This window comes from Boleophthalmus pectinirostris, unplaced genomic scaffold (genome assembly GCF_026225935.1).
Source record: "Boleophthalmus pectinirostris isolate CB_2022bp ecotype Guang Dong unplaced genomic scaffold, ASM2622593v1 HiC_scaffold_3, whole genome shotgun sequence".
Lineage (NCBI taxonomy): Eukaryota > Metazoa > Chordata > Actinopteri > Gobiiformes > Gobiidae > Boleophthalmus > Boleophthalmus pectinirostris.
Window position 1 is genome coordinate 24,730,458 of NW_026571299.1, and position 17,412 is coordinate 24,747,869.

Here is a 17,412-nt window from a genome sequence, read left to right on the forward strand (position 1 = left end):
TGCTGCTCAATTACTGTTTTCGGCTGCAGATTTTACTACTTGTAGCAGGACAGCGGCTTTTTCTGCAGGAGACATGTGCAGTAGAGTGAAGTGACAGTGGTACAGGAGGAACAGATGTGACACAAAAGCCTAGAGCCTCTCACAGCTGTCAGTGTGAAAATTTTATAAGTCACACTGGAGTATAAGTCACAGTCATAAGGAAACACCCAAACCATGAAAAAAAGTGCCACTTATAGTCCGAAAAATAAGGTAATAATTGGCCCTCAAAAACCTACACCTTCTGTCTTATTTTATTGTTGTTTAAAGGAAATGAATACTGTTTTCAGTCTGGTATCAGTTGATATCAGCAGATACTTAAAGGTGCACTGTGTAACTGAAGTTGTGTGAAAGTTCCACAGTATGGCATCATCCCAGTTTGTCTCGGCTAACTCGACCCCACCCTCCCATCCCCTATTTTGTCTTTCAGTCATAAGATTCCTTCAAGGGGGGGTCCCGTTCATTATCAATAAACTTCTTCGCACTATGTCGTTGTTGGCGTGGTCCTAGCTAGTGAAACTTGTCTATATCCATGGAGACAAGCAGATAACACTACCAGACAAAGTTAGAGGTCTCAGGATGATTTCTTAGGCAGTCAAAGGTTTCCTTTTTCGTCTTTCCTGTGTATAAATCATGCAGTCATACACATCTGATTCCATTTTGCCTTTATGGAGTTTGCAAACTTCCGAAGCCCATTTCTTGAGCCGTTTTCCGCTGTTAGGATCCAACAACCACACAATTACAATGTCCGAATCCCAAAACCAAAATATGACAATATCAGAACCAGAAACAAAAGCGATATGGTTCAAAAGACTAGAAAAGATCGACTTTGACAATAGACACATCCCACGGGGGAAAACAAACATGGTGGTTTGATGCTCACTTTTTCGGAAAATCCTTCCCAGTATGCATTGTGTGATGACCGGAAGTCCAAAATTCGTGATGCATGTATTAAATGCCATGGACTGTATGTTAATGTTTATAAGAGCTAACTTGACCTTTACAGTAAGAATGCCTGTTTTTCAATGTATTCTTGAGCATAAACACACCCGTAATTGGGTCCGGTCAAGTGGTAACGGAGGGAAACAGGGGCAGATTTTTTACATTCAAACAGCTCTTATTCAGAAACTAGAGGAACTATTGAAATAAGTAAAGTATCAGAATGTAGGAAAGAGTTAACACTCCAACAGGGTAAAGTTAAACCTGTGATATTCTTTCAAGTTGTTGACAGAAAATGTAAAAACTCATGTCGGTAACGGAGGGAATGAAATATGCAGCACTTTTTGGGCAATAAATACAAACAGTGATAACTAGTGGTTCTCACTTACATATCCTTAACAAACTGGTTTGAATATTTGCTTCATATAGTTTTCTACCATATGGTACAAGATTAGGTTGAAAAACCTCTTACTTTTTGACTAATGAGATTTTTATTAAGAAAGGTCATGGTAACGGAGGGAAAAGTAAAGGAGGGAAAATTGTGCAACAAGTAGAAGGTGCATGATTTTGTATAATTTGTCAGCTTTTTTCTTCCGAATACTTTAATATTACTTCAAAATGAAAGGAAATTATTTCTATAAAATATGTCAGTCCTTCCAAGCTAATTTTTATCATTTTAAATACATTTATTTTGAAAAATCATGTACCTTCATCAACAGTTCAAAGATGGAATAACACAAGATATGATGAAATACATCCATTTATTTACATGATTTGCAGGTCTGGGAAATATTTTTTGTTCCATGTTTCATACATGGTTTGTTTAAAACGTATGTAACTTTAGAACCAAAAATGGTACAGAAAAAAGGTAAACAGTTTCATAAACTAGAGTACATATGTATCTGTTGAATACATCTTTATATCAGATGCATTAACTTGAATTTTTGGCCTTGTTGTTTACTTCTGCTTAACCGGGCCCAATTGTATAAGAGCAAGATGCATAAGTCTAATGCCATACTGTGGAACATTTAAGGCGAAGCAATAACAACGGCATGGGAAAAAGCAGATGGTGCAGTGTATGTAGCATGGAGTAGTAGCGGTATGTCAACTAAAATGCATATCACACTCTCACACTGTGTTGTCATTCCAGCTCTGGGTGAGGAGGAGGGCACCTGTTGAATCTGACCAATCAGGATCGAGGACGCGGCGTGCTCGTCCCCTGCGCCTGGACCGAACCCGGATCACAAAAGGAACATGTGCGTGCGTGTGCGTGCGTGATCAGTTTTGTCTGCGTGTGAAAAACCTCTGTGCTTTTTTTTTTTTTTTTTTTTTTTTTTTTTGAAATCGAAAGGACAATACTTCGTCTATGGGACTTTCCAACATGAACCAAAGGTGGGACTCTTCTCCACAGACACTATTTTGATAAACACATTGCGATGAGAGTTGGTGCAGCATTATTTTTGTGCAAATTCTAATGAAATCCTATTTTTCAAGACCATTCTGGACGCTTCGGAGTGACTTTTTGTTGTTTTCGTTTTGTAAAATATGCAAACTTTACGTGTTTTTTTTTTTTTGGTTTGGTTTTTTTCAGTTGTCTGTTGTTTGACATTGTATTTTGCAGCAGCACAGCAACAATTTGTACAGATCTGAAACATATGAACTTGTGTTTGAAAACCGTTTAAAGCTACTTCTTCCTTAACTGCTGCAAAAATACTTTTACTGCTCACGCACAGGAAATACTATAGTAGTTTAGGCCAACACAAGACAATCAATTCTTTCTATTTATATTTGAATTTCTATTTTTAGATTTTTTTAGAGATCAAAGTTTTTAGAAAGAAAGTTATTTAATAGTTTATTTTGCAATGTAATATAGACAAACTTCATGACGCACTGAAAAAGCTCCAAGGGTGAAATTTATAAGGGCTTTTAAAAAATATAATTTTTACGTAGAGTTGAAGAAAACAATACCGATATTAAAGGTCCTATATTACGCAAAATTAACTCTTACGAGCATTTAACCATTAGAGAATGTTGTTACCTCCTCAAAAACAAATCTGGAGTTGTGTTTTGCTTCATTCACACTTAGGCAACGTTCAGACTGCAGGGCTTAATGCTCAATTCAGATTTTTTTTTTGTGAAATCTGATTTTTTTGTGAGGTCGTTCACATTTCCAATTAAATGCGACTTGTATGTGATCTCCAGTGTGAATTTTAAATGCCCCAAAAGTTTCCCACATGCACATTGGGCTCGTCTCCCAAAATATGGCCAGGTTGGCGCCACCAAGTGCCAGGAATTGGAATACACTAGACGGTTTGCACCACCAGCCAATCAGCGAAGAGTCATATATTCTGTGTTGTCAACGATTCCCAAGATCGAGGATTTAAAGCCGGAACAAAGAGAATGTTCGGTGAAATTTTATCAAGGGGAAAGACGTTATTGTCCTTCGTCCTACGGGATTTGGGAAAAGCTCAATATACCAGTTAGCCCCCTTAGCGGCGCATCACATACATCACGACCAAACAGCAGCGATTGGTTAAATTTAAAAAAGTACCCGCCTACCATCGAGCGAATGAATTCTAAAGCTGTGAGGTCAGACGGTTTCTACGAAGTGAAACCGGCTGATGAATCAGGCTAAAAATCCAGTCCAGTTCTTGGTAAAATGTACAGGTTACACGTTCACAGCCGCTTCGTTTGTTTGAGTCGTTATCCTCCTTGTATTTGTCTCACGGGCTCTTTATTTTTGTTGACAATGGAGCCAGGACCAACTGTAGCCGCGCTCGGACATTTCTTTCATTTCAAAAACCGCGCAGTTCCGATAAGACGCCTCCAATTTGGCTTGAATACATTGATCCCCTCAAATATGAATTAACTCGCTGACCTCGCTTTCCCTCCATTGACGAGACTCCGAGCCTGTAGGTGGGATGAATGTGACCTGACCGTTCAGACTGAAGTCACATGTCAAAAGATCAGATATGTATCGGTTTTAGGAGCACATATCCAAGTGGACTGGGTCACATCTGAAAAAAAATCAGATCTGTGTCCTTCAGGCTGTCATTAAAAGATCAGATACAGGAGCATAGGGACGAGAAAATCAGAATTGGGTCACTTCAGGCTGCAGTCTGTCTAAGTCTCCAGCACTCAAAATGCTCTATTCCACCTTGTGATGTCATAAAGTGATGGTTTTTAGATCAATAGCTACCGTTTACCTTTTGTTTAGTAAACATCGGAAATTCTAGTGGCTGAAATTAATCAAATGATTCTAGTGAAGCTGTACGAAGTTTAAAAACACAGTGACCACAAACTCTCAATTCTGTAACTTTTCTGGTGGGGGGTCCGTCAAATGCTTTTTTCCATGGAGACGCTTTGTTTTGAATGTTCCACAGTATGACATTAAACCTTTCTAGCTTCATTTAAACCAGATCTGTGGAGAGGTAACACCGCTCACAGTCGGAATGCCTGTTTTCTAGGTATTTTTGAGTTATAAAACCACCTGTAATTGAATAAATGTAAAGTAGAGCTATTTAATGTCACACTGTGGAACATTCTAGACAGATTAATAACTGAAACTCTATCAAAAGTTACACAGTGCACTTTTAAACATGTGTGAACGGAACAAAACACAACTCCAGATATGTTTGTGACGAAATATAATATCAAAAACCAGAAAATGCAAGCGTAATATGGGCCCTTTAACGTTTACTCAAGTTACTTTTGTAAAATATTCCGTGAAATGAGAAGTGGTTTTAAGCGGTTTTGTCGAGGTTGTCAGCGGAGCGATCCTTTGGCCCTTCGCGGCTGAAGTAAAAATATGCTACAGATTTATGAGCGAACACGTCTTGTACAGAGAACAATGCAGTGACTAAATTAAGTAGTTGTTTATGAGGGAAATCTAACAGAGAATATGATCTTGTGTGGAGGGGGAGGAGTCAGTCTTTACCAATGCTGCTGTCACATAATGAGTTTGAGTGGAGCCCGAAAGTCGACGCCAAAGAGGACGTTTTCAGACCGTGACCTGTTTAATCAGCGAAACCCATTGAGTTATACAATTCGGAATTAAATAATCAAATATTGAAATAACAGAAAGCTTTATTTTTGGGGAAAACCGCTACTACTACTCTGGAGTTTGGCCTGTACAAAACCGATTTCAACTTTCTCTCAAATGTTAACGCCAATGGATGTATATAAAACTATGAAGTGACTTAAAAAACTGCAATAAAAAGAAATAAATAGCAATAAAAATAATGCGATTAAGTACAAGAGTAAAATTGTTGACAGTAGTGTTGCTGTGGATTAAGAACACCCAGATTTGGCATTTTTGGTCCTAACAACATGAAAATTGGCACTACACACGCCCGTCCCATTAGAAAGACACTCTCCAAATTTGAGATCGGTCGGATGAGCGGTTCGAGAGTTACATGTGGAAGAGTCAAACAAACAGATACACAGATGGACTTTCGTTGAATTGCTGTTAAAACCTGACCTGAAAATGCAACCAGAAAGACATCAAAAATTCGAAAAAAAAAAAAAAAAAAAAGTATGTATCTGGTTTACTGTGGTGACCCAAAGCAAAAGAAAAAAATACAAATACATAATTATATACAAAGGGAGTTTTTTTTGAGTGAAGATGTTTTACAGCTCATTCAAGCATCTTTTTCTTCTTAGTCTTCAACTTCTTCTTCTTGTCTGGAGAATTTTTCCACTGACTTAGAAATCTCCTAGAATCCCAAAAAGTCCTGGTTTAGTCCTGGTTTACTTCTGGTTTACTTCTGGTTGGGTCCTGGCTTAGTCCTGTCTAGTCCTGGTTTAGTTCTGGTTTAGTCCTGGTTTGTTTTAATCCTGAGTTAGTCGTTAGTTGTTGGTTTAGCTTTGGTTTTAGTTCTGGTTTTATCCTGGCATTGTCCTGGTTTACTCCTGGTTTAGTTCTGTCTTAGTCCTGGTCTAGTCCTGGTGTAATCCTGGTGAGGTCCTTGTTATGTCCCAATTTAGTCCTTATTTAGTCCTGGCTAAATCCTAGTTTAGTTATGGTTTAGTCCTGATTTAGTTCTGGTTTGTTTTAATCCTGATTTAGTCATTAGTCATTGGATTAGTTTTGGTTTTATTCCTAGTTTAGTCCTATTTTAGTCCTGGTTTAGTACTGGTCTAATCTTAGTCTAGTCCTGGTCTAATCCTGGTGAGGTCCCTGCAATGTCCCAGTTTAGACCTTATTTAGTTCTGGTTTAGTCCTGTCTTAGTCCTGTTTATTCCTGGTTTAATTCTGGTTTTGATGTAGTTTAGTCCTGGTTTAGTCCTGGCTTAGTACTGGCTTAGTTCTAGTTTGGTTATGGTTTAGTCTTGATTTAGTTCTGGTTTGTTTTAGTCCTGACTTAATCATGAGTCGTTGGTTTAGTTTTGGTTTTAGTCCTGGTTTCATCCTGGCCTTGTCCTTGTTTAGTCCTGGTTTAGTCCTGGTCTAAGCCTGGTGAGGTCCTTGTTACATCCCAGTTTAGTCTTTATTTAGTTCTGGTTTAGTCCTGATTTAGTCCTGTCTAGCCCTGGTTTAGTTCTAGTTTTGACCTGGTTTAGTCCAACCATAGTTATGGTTTTGTCCTGGTCTAGTCCTGGTTTAGTTCTGTCTTAATTTGTCCTGGTTTGTTTTAGTTCTAACTTAGTCGTTAGTCTAAGTCGGTTGGTTTGGTTTTGGTTTTATCCTGGCATTGTCCTGGTTTAGTCCTGGGTTTAGTCCTAGTTTAGTCTTGGTCTAGTCTTAGTCTAGTCCTGGTCTAATCCTGGTGAGGTCCTTGTTATGTCCCAGTTACTTATTTAATTCTGGTTTAGTCCTGGCTTAGTCCTTGTTCAGTTCAGAAAAGAATACATTTTTCTTTTGCTCTCCTGCCTGGACGACTGAGGGATTACACAAACATGTGGTAACCCAAAATAAAAAATAAATACATAAAATGCATTTGACCCACACGTGACCTTTGAATTAAAGCACCAGAAACCAGAAGATGTTTCGAAGCACTGGTGAGCTGGTATGACATGGAGGTAGAGAAGTTCAATGCCGTACTGCTCACAATAGGCTCTATTCACGCGTATAATACACACATTATAACACAGAAATGAATAGGCAAGTTATAAAAGGAAAAAAGAAAGAATGGAATGGCATTGAGATAAAAAAAAAAAAAAAAAAAAAAAACGGGACATTTTCTCAGTTTTCCCAGATTTTGTCAGAGTTACTCTCACCAACAGAGCGAAGTCATCATCCTCGTGTTTCAGAACGTCGCCCAGTTTTGTGACGTAAACGTGAATAGAGCCCATTCCGATGCAAGTAATAACGTCTCCATGGCAACGAACAAGTGACAGACCCTCCCTGAGCAAAGTTACACAGTGCAGCTTTAAGTAAGACATAAAACTATTGTCCTGTAATCAAACGCCCTTCTTTCTCCTTGACTTTCGGGCTCCATGAAGTTTGATTCACCATCAGTGACTTGTTTTTGTAGAAAATGTTTTGTGTCTTCTTTCACTTGAACTTTTAGAGCTAAATTGCCTTAATTTTGATGACTTTATCTTTTTGAACGTAGATTAGTTTTTAGCTGTAGAAACTTTTGCGCCTTTTGTTGATTTTTGTTTTGTTTCGTGTTCGTTTTCTATTGTTGAAACATCTTCCGTTCCAAACCAGGTGCTGAATATTGGACCTGAAAACCGTGCGTTTTTTGAAAAAGAGCTTAACCAAACACTGACTTTAGCTTGTCCGCGTATACCGTAATCCAAATACGTTTAATTTATGTGAAAGCGCAGACTGTAGATATGTAGATAGTCAGAGGATAGCAGGCCGCTCACTAGACCATGGAAGTGCCATTATAGATGATTCAAGCCTTAGTGAGCCCCAGTCTGGTTTTGTACAAGACTCAAAGTTGTGCAAAAACTCTCGTTGCTACGCCTTAACTTTGCTCTTCAGATGAAACTGCCGCATTGAAGCGAGGAAGAGGAGGCGGGGGAGGAGGTGGAGATGGTGTACATAAGGACACGGGCGCATGTCATTTTAGATGTTTTAGAATTTTGAAAATGTTTTGTGTTGCGTTTTTTTGTTTTTTTTTTCTGCTCTGAACTTTGTCATTTTCGTCGCTATAGGGTTGTCAAAAGTATCGAAAATTGGATACTAATTGAAACTACAGCAGAGACTCGTTTAAGCAGGTATCGATACTAAAGGAGTCAACGAGTTTAAGAGCACATAGACTAGTATACTCCCACCGTGGTATCGGAGTATCGAATCTGTTCCTTAGTATTGAAATTGAGCTTGAAATGTTAGTATCGTGACAATACCTGTTTAATGTCTCATTTCTGCAACCAAAGATGTTGTACCATCCATAGAGTTTGTGGTCAAGATAAGTGAAACTAAACTAAACAGCTGTTATATTGTGTGATGTTTTTCTCAATTGCTTTTAAAAACTGAACTAAATCTAGGGGCTGTAAGAGATACCACAATGGAATCGAAATCGAAATTTGAATAGTCGCAATTGGCAAATTACCGTATTTTTCGGACTATAAAGCGCAATATCAGTAATGTTGAATTCTCTCATCTATTTTCATACATAAGCGAAACAAACGGACGACACTTGAGACTGATTCTTAACCCAGGCGTCCACGATCCATCGGTAGATTGTGGCGTAACTCGTCCGATGTGTTATGAATGTGAATGTGGGTTGATCATTTAAGTTTGTTTTGTTTTTAAATTTCCTACGAGGATGACTCAAATATACGTTGGGTAATAATGTGTTTAATGCAGCTTTTGCGCACATTTGTTTACGTTTTACAGAAATTCAATCCAATCCACTTTATTTCTATAGCACATTTCACAAACAGTTTCCAAAGTGCTGCAAAAATACATAATAACAACAATAATAAGATGATAAAATAAACTACTAAAATAATACTAGTCTTAAAATAATAAAACCAGTAAAATAAAATAAAAACAAAATCATAGAATAGAAATAAACCAATAAATAAATTAAATCAATAAAAACACATAAAAATAAATAAAAGACACAGAGGACCACACAACTCACACGTTGTGAGTTGAAACTTAAAATCACTTGGCTAATTTGCATAAATTATAAACGCTGAAAAAAACAGCTCACTCCTGCCGTCAGCTTCTGTTGGACTAAAGGACACGACTTATTCCGTGAGGCTCCTGACTACAGCAGCCGTAATGCTCCGACAATCCATCGAGCGGTGCAAAGTTGTACTAAAATGTTTTGACAGATTTTTGAGCGCCGTGTATAACATGAAATCGGTTCGAGGTCAATAAGCACAACCAGAATTAATACATAAGGCAGTGAAAGGATTTTAAGTGCGCCTTATAGTCCGAAAAATACAGTACAAGGACAACATCATTTCCTGAGATTCTGTTTCTTGTGTAAAAAAAAACTACTTACCTTGTAATTTAGAGCTCTCCAAAAATACATTGGATTCTTGTATTAGTTTCAGTTTTCAGTCTTCTCTCAAATGCTCCTGGACATGTTAAAAATGTGAACTTTGAACAAAATGATGCTATCGAAAATTGAACGGTCATGGCAATGCTCGTTAGAAAGATTGCAATTCGATATTTTTTCCAATTTGTTCAGCTCTAAACAGACTGTATAAAGAAGAGGACTAATGGAGTGGCTAGTAGTTACAGGGGCGAATTAGGAAAAGGAATTTATTTACGGATAAAATAGTAAAATAACAACACCGGAATCAAGTAGAATAGGTTAATACGAACATTTCAAGACCAAAATGATGAGCCTGACAGCAGCAGATACAGACAAAAGGACGACGTTTTTCAGTGTTAAGTGAACTGGAACCAGCGTCGATGGAGCCAGAAGCACGCCCCTGCTCACTTCCTGTTTGAAATGCTTTAGAACGATTAGCTACTGTATGTCCATTTATATATACAGGCTACGGACGTAACTCAGACTTACCCGTTCACAGCTCACATTGGCCAGCTTCGTTCAGCAATTTCATAAACAACATGTCCAGAGAGAAATATGACGCTGTACATTTGCTAAATAAAACTCAAGAAGTGAAAGCGCCGTTAATTGCTGTGACTCAATAAATCAGGCAATACAAGCAAGGAAGGCAAATCGCAAAGGCTGCAGTTTTAGAAGTACCGGGATTTATTCCACAAACAACAAACAAAACCTCCTGAGTTACTCTTCAAAAAAAAATAAAAAATTAAAAACTGCTAACCTTGTAGTTTAGATCTCTACAAACATGCTCTGAAATGTCCCTGTGTCCCAGATGTACTTTCTCCACAGCAAAAAGTGGAGTGTTCAAATTGACTCCCACAGAATTGATTTTAACATTTTCTCAGGGTTTATATGAGTCCAATCTGTTCTAGAGTTAATTAAACATTTTTGGAAATGTTCATTAAGTAACACTGGGGCCAGAGTGTCTGTTTAACCCCGAAATCAAGAGTTATATTAACATTTTGAGAGTAAAGAGTGAGTGGTGGGTGGGAGTTTCCAAATTAACACTAAGGGAAATGGAATTAGCACTAGTGGAAGTTGAATGAACTTCAACCATATCACCTCAGTAAACAAATACCCTCAACTCAAACCCCCATTTAACTTTCAAACCGTTAAAATAACACTTTAACTTCCTGTTTAACCCTGAAATCAAGAGTTATATTAATGTTTGAGAGTAAACGGATAACACTTTGTAGGGTTATCCTGATTTAGCTAAACAACACACAGAGTTGTTTTATTTTGACACTTTATTTGAGTTAATTTAAGATGAAATTATGTATAAAATTGGTTCAAACTGGCCTTCACTCATGGGAGTTTGAAGTGGTGGGTGGGAGTTTCCAAATTAACACTAAGGGAAGTTGAATTAACACTAGGGAAAGTTGAATTAACTTCAACCATATCAACTGAATAAACAAATAGCCTCAACTCTAACCCCTATTTAACTTTCAAACAGCTAAAATAACACTTTAACACCTGTTTAAGTTTAACCCTGAAATCAAGAGTTATATTAACGTTTTGAGAGTAAACGGAGACAGAGCTGACCTGAGAGACAGAGAGGTGTTTTATTTTTACACTTTATTTGAGTTAATTTAAGATTAAATGATGTACAAAACTGGTTCAAACTGGTCTTCTCTCACGGGAGTTTGAAGTGGTGGTGGGAGGAGCCAAATTAACACTTGTGAAACTTGAATTAACACGTGGGGAAGTTGAATTAACACTAGGCATGGCAAAAAACAAAATTTAGCCAAAAAGTTAAGTTGCCTTGAATTCAGAAAGTTTTATCATGATTTGAGTAAATTTGACTTGACAAGTGAAATGATCTGCCAGTGGAACAAGACTTTTTGTACTTAAAATATGAAAATACATCTTACTACACTTGAGAGAAGAAAAACAACAACTTTTTGCACATAAAATAAGAAACAAAATCAAATGTTGCTTGAATTAAGAAAAACTTTGGTAGATCATTTTACTTGTCATGTTGAATCGACTCAAATAAAAGTAAAATATTCTTACCTAGATATTGTTTTTTTTTTTTCCAGTGGGAGAAGATGAATAAATCCCAACTCAAACCCCCATTTAACTTTCAAATAGTTAAAATAGCACTTTTTTGTGTGTTAAAACAACTCTTTAATTTTAACCCTCCAGTTTTTGCTGTGTGTGTCAGATGCCCTCCCTGTGTCTCTATTTCTGCATAAAAACTGCAAACCCTGTAGTTTCGATCTCTACAAACATGTTCTGAAATGCGATTCTTGTATTAGTTTGTCGTTCAGATTCCAGTCGATAAAAAGAAAAGACAAAAAATCACAAATATTCTCAGCGCTATCAAAAAAAACTATATTTTTACCCTAATCTAAAAGCAATTGAGAAAAACAACCTTCTTGACTAAACCCTCTACCAAACCGACCTTCCGACCAGAGCCATCTTTGTAAATAGCTTTCCTCTCTCACTTCTTCTGTGTGTTTTTATGTCGACTCATTGATTTTCATATCAAACAGGTTTTATGTTCAGACTCAATGCACCATGAAGGAAAAATCATGGCTATTGTTATATACATGCTCACAGAATGTTATTCCATAGCCATCACTTTGAATTCACAAACTCAGATTTTGAAACTATGAAATGGCCAGTGGTTACAATGCAGTGTTTATTTATTTTATTCTATTGTTCTTTTTCACTTTTTTTTGAAACCTGAATGAAATTATACTTTAAATTATATGATGATAGGACAGTTCAAACGGTTCCTTGCACTTATTGTAGTTGACATAAATTGGAGATAGTTTTTTTTTTAGAGGGTAATGGCTTATTTCATAGCTTCAAAAGTTTTGCTGCTAAAACAGGATTTCCGTGAAGGGGATTGGGCGTCGTTTGGATCTTTCCCCAAAATTAAGTTATAATTTTTCACCTTTGTTTGATTTTACTGACAGTCCAAACCAGGAATTCTCAACTGCTCAAAGTTTGGATGTTTTTTTTTAACTAACAAATACAACTTTTTTTGTTTTATTAGCTGGTTAACGCCGAGACTAACTTGAGTACCTCGTGATAGGTCCAGTTGTTGGGATAAGCTCCACCAACCACCAACCAATACCTCCATTCAGTCATCTGTGTCGTTTTTATAGGACTTATTTTTAAAGCTTTTGTGGTGACTGAAAACAATATTTAAGACAAAAATTGGAAATGTAAAGAAATGTGGATTTTCTGGAGAACTCAGAAATCTCTAAGAATCACTAACAGACCTGGTTTAGTCCTGGTTTAGTCCTGTTTAATCCTGGTTTAGTCCTGGTTTAGTCCTGGTTTAGTCCTGGTTTAGTCCTGGTTTAGTCCTGGTTTAGTTCTGGGGTACTTCTGGTTTACTGCTGGTTTAGTCTTGATTAATTCCTGATTTACTTCTGGTTTATTACTGGTTTAGTTTTGGTTTTGCCCTAGTCTAGTTCTGGTTTAGTCCTGGCGTAGTCCTGGTTTAGTTCTGGTTTAGTCCTGGTTTAGTTCTGTTTTGTTTTAGTCCCGATTTAGTCATGGCTTAGTTTAGTTTTGGTTTTATCCTCGCATTGTCCTGGTTTAGTCCTGGTTTAGTTCTGGTTTAGTCCTGGTTTAGTCCTATTTTAGTCCTGGCTTAGTCCTGGTCTAGTCCTGGTCTAATCCTGGTGAGGTCCTTGTTATGTCCTACTTTACACCTTATTTAGTTCTGGTTTACTTTTGGTTTAGTCTTGATTTTGGCCTGGTCTAGACCTGGTTTAGTTCTGGTTTTGCCCTGGTCTAGTCCTGGTTTAGTCCTGGCTTAGTCCAGGCTTAGTCCTGGCGTAGTCCTGGTTTAGTTCTGGTTTGTTTTAGTCCTAATTTAGTCATGGGTTAGTTTAGTTTTGGTTTTATCCTGGCATTGTCCTGGTTTAGTCCTGGTCTAGTATTGATCTAGTCCTGGTCTAATCCTGGTGAGGTCCTTGTTATGTCCCAGTTTAGTCCTTATTTAGTTCTGGTTTAGTCCTGGCTTAATCCTAGTTCAGTTCTGGTTTAGTCCTAGTTTAGATCTGGTTTAGTTCTTGTTTTGTTCTGTTTTAGATTTAGCTCAGTCCTGGCTTAGTCCTGGCGTGATCCTGGTCTAGTCCTGGCATAGTTCTGGTTTCGTTCTATTTTAGTTCTGCTGTAGTCCTGGCTTAGTCTTGGTTCAGTATTTTCTGACACAGTCTCCACAGTTGAGAATTCCTGGTGTTTCCTCAGACCCTGCTCACGTCTCACTACCTTCTTACACTGTACATATGTAGAGTCGAAGTGCATTTAAAGGTTTGGGGACAGATCCAATGTGGACGCCGCTCTCTCCTCGTGTGAACAGTTTCTTATTTATACAGAACTCATTTTGTACACTTTTGTTAAGACTAGAGGATTTTGATATTTGGTTGATGTTTTTGCAGAGGCCACGAGGCTCTTTTGTCTTCCTGTGCCAGACTTTGCTAAAATTTGTCTGTAACTTTTGTGTTTTTTTTATTGATTGATGAGATTTTCCTTTTTTCTTCTTTGGTTTTCTCTTTTTGAATTTGAATATGTCAATTTTCTTTTTTTAATAAAATTGTTTAAATGACACTGTCGTTCTGTGTTGGTCTTTTGTCATCAGAGGAAGATTTATTGCCTTACACAAAACAAAAAAGACCTCACTATTCACATCCGGGTATATTTTACTATTAGGTTATACAAAAGACGACTCTTCTAAATTACAAAATTGTATTTATCAGAAAGAAATATTCACTTAATTGTCATTTCCCACCTGAAACGCAAGAAAAACATCTATAACCATGCTATTCACATCAGGGCACATTTTACAGTTAGGCCCCCGAGCTGCCTTCACCTGCCCCAGCGCATCTCCTGTCTAAAATCTTATTTGTTTCTTGTGCACATTAAATATAAAAAAAATAAATGTCTCTTATACAAAATAATGAAAAATATGAGGTAAGTGGTGTTTTCTAATCTCTGATCATTCTATTACAGGATTACTAACTGTGCCTGCTTATTAATATTGGTGCCACAAGATATAAGAAAGGCAAGGCAAGTTTATTTGTAGAGCACAATTTGTACACAAAGTAATTCAAAGTGCTTTACAGAATAAGATACATTAAAATCACAATACAAACACATACAATCTCAAAACATAAATAAGAGAGAGAAGAGTGCAGAATGAAAATGTTTCAGTCATATGCAGCTAAACAGAATTGTTTTGAACCTGGATTTAAACAGAGTCAGAGTGCAGTCTGTCTCACATGTTCAGACTGTTCCAGGTTTTAGCTGCGTGAATCTGAAACTCTGACTCCCTCTGGGCACCAGCAGGAGGTTGGTCCCTGAGCTCCTCAGAGTGTGAGATGGTTCATATGACACTAACATGTCACAGATGGACTTTGGTGAAAGGCCATGGAGAGACTTGTACACAAATAGAGCCACTTTAAAGTCTCTGAGCCACAGGAGCCAGTGCAGAGACCTGAGCGCAGGACGCGTGTGCTTGTACTTCCTGGTTCGAGTCAGGACCAGAGCTGCAGCGTTCTGGATGTTCTGCAGTGTCTCACAGTGAGAGGCCATTACAGTATCTAACCTACTGGAGACAAATGCAAGTCTCTCCAAGTCTGCTTTAGACAATAAACCTTAGGTTTTTGCTCTGTTTTTTAGATGGTAAAAGGCTGTAGATGTTATTGATCTGATGTGGCTGTTAAAGATCAAGTCTGAGTCCATTACCAAGGAGAAAATCAATTTGTCAACTGGATAAAAGTTTATTTAGGCTGACAGCATTTCTCAGCTCATCCAAGCTGCTTCTTCAGTTCTGGTCAGACGCTGGTGGACACTGCCTTATATCTGTCTGCAGGGAGAAGCTAACTACACTGAAACTACTCTGAAACTAACACACCTACTTGTTTACAGTTTCAAGTAGGGTGTTAGTAGCTTCAGGGTAGTTAGCTGACCAGAACTTAAGAAGCAGCTTGGATGAGCTGTGAAACATCTTCAACCTAAATAAACATATGTCTGTAATGGGTGTAATTCAAGACAATTTAAACATTATATAAATTTGTGATACAATATTGCTACTGTTAAATATAAAGTTCATAACAGGATATATATATTTTTTAAGTAATTTCATTTTATTGGTGCATGATTATTATTTGTATTACATGATTATATTATATTATACTGTTATCTGGTGTTATGACTGAAAGACTTTTTATGAAGTACATCAGGTCCGGTGAACAGCAGGGGGAGCTCTGGTTTGGTCTCATTAAAACCACTGACTTGAGACCTGAACGACCGCTCTTTTATTTACTTAAGTTATATCCCCCTTTTTCAGGGACTGTGGTTGTAGCATGTCCAGCTGACATCTCCTTTGCCATGGATTCTACCTGGACAACTGAGGGATTCTACACACGGCTGAGTCCATTATTACACTGAGATTTCTTGCATGATTTGAAGATTTTCGAGAGAGAGACTGGAGGTGACTGCTGACACAGTCTCTTTAGTTTTCTGTCTTGTCTGAGTTTAGCTGGAGAAAGATGTTTTGTATCCACACACTGATCACATGAAAAATCTAAACATGCAGGATTGTGGGAGGTGGAATGAGGAAAAATACATCGCCCAACATGCAATAAAGACACAGTTCTTGTAACGTTAAATCCTTTATTGACACCTTTAAAGTGATTTCACTGTCAGCTTGTATTTTAAGACGGACAAGAAACATTACACCTGAGTTTCCTTTACTGAAACATAATTAACAAAATTTACATCAAAACTTACAAGGAGAAGATTTACACATTTAAAAAGACAGTAATGCAAAAGTATAATGTAACACTGAACCTCTAGACTGTTTGTAGCACAGACAGACCGTTACACTAGAACCATCAGTGACATGTGCACTGTGCATGTGTTTCGCACCTTTAAACTTATTCTACTCTCCTCCTCTAAAAGGCCACAGTTTAGTTAGTTCGTATGAAACAATTAACTTTTCTGACTCTAAAACTGACCCGTCCTTTGTGTTTGATCTCTGTGCAACTGTTCACCAACTGGGTTTAAAAATATCTCTTTAGAAAAATATGAAATTCTTATTATTACTGATAATACAATACAAAAGTACTTTATAAACACATGTAGTCAATAAGCATGATTTAAAGTACATGGCTAATACTTTTTACTTCATTATATTTAACCAGTTACTTGAACTGAGCTAGAAAATGGAGTAGCTGTTGCTTGAATTGTATGGAATTGTATTGGTCATTAATCATGTTATAAAGGGGCAATGTGTATTTTTTCTGGTATAGGCAAAGGAGAAATTCATTTTTTCTCAACTGGACAAATGTTTATTTAGGTCAAAAATGTTTCTCAGCTCATCCAAGCTGCTTCTTCAGTTCTGGTCAGATGCTGGTGGACACTTCCTTATATCTGTCTGTAGGGAGGAGCTAACTACACTGAAACTACTCTGAAACTAACACACCTACTTATTTACAGTTTCTGTTTGTTGACTAGGCCTATTCATCTGTACTGAGTGGCCTTAATGATTATTCTAATATGCCCCCTCACTCAGGACAGATGAATAGGCCTAACTAACAAACAGAAACTGTAAACAAGTACAGTGTTAGGCCCCATTTACATATACACTGATATTTTTAAAAACTGAGACATTTCCCTTCGTTTGTACCCATGTTTTACGCGCAAACGGAGAATTCACCTCTGAAAATTAATCTTTCTAAAAACTCCGGCTAGAGTGAAGATTCCGGAAAACTACAGTTTCACGTGTACAGTGAGATAAAAGTGCCAAAAGTGCGACCAGTGTTTACCTTTTGCTCTGATGTTGATCATGGAAGCATTCATCATCGTAGCAGCAGTCACATTTCTACTGGTGCAAACACTTTTCATGTGTTTGCATTTGCATAAACAAAAACTTTTTTGAAAATGATGTTATGTGCACAATGTTATTTTGGAAAATGAAGGTTCTTTG

The 17,412-nt window shown here is 37.4% G+C and overlaps 1 protein-coding gene across 4 annotated transcripts in view; it reads left to right on the forward strand.

Moving 5' to 3' along the window:
- The window catches only part of LOC110171295 (RNA-binding motif, single-stranded-interacting protein 2-like), a 121,782-nt gene extending 107,752 nt beyond the window's left edge, over positions 1-14,030 (forward strand). For all 4 annotated transcript variants that reach the window (XM_055160193.1, XM_055160196.1, XM_055160194.1 and 1 more), the window contains one exon: positions 2,126-14,030. The gene's annotated coding sequence lies outside the window, so the exon portion shown is untranslated. The remainder of the gene's footprint in view (positions 1-2,125) is intronic.
- Positions 14,031-17,412: the final 3,382 nt, after the last annotated feature.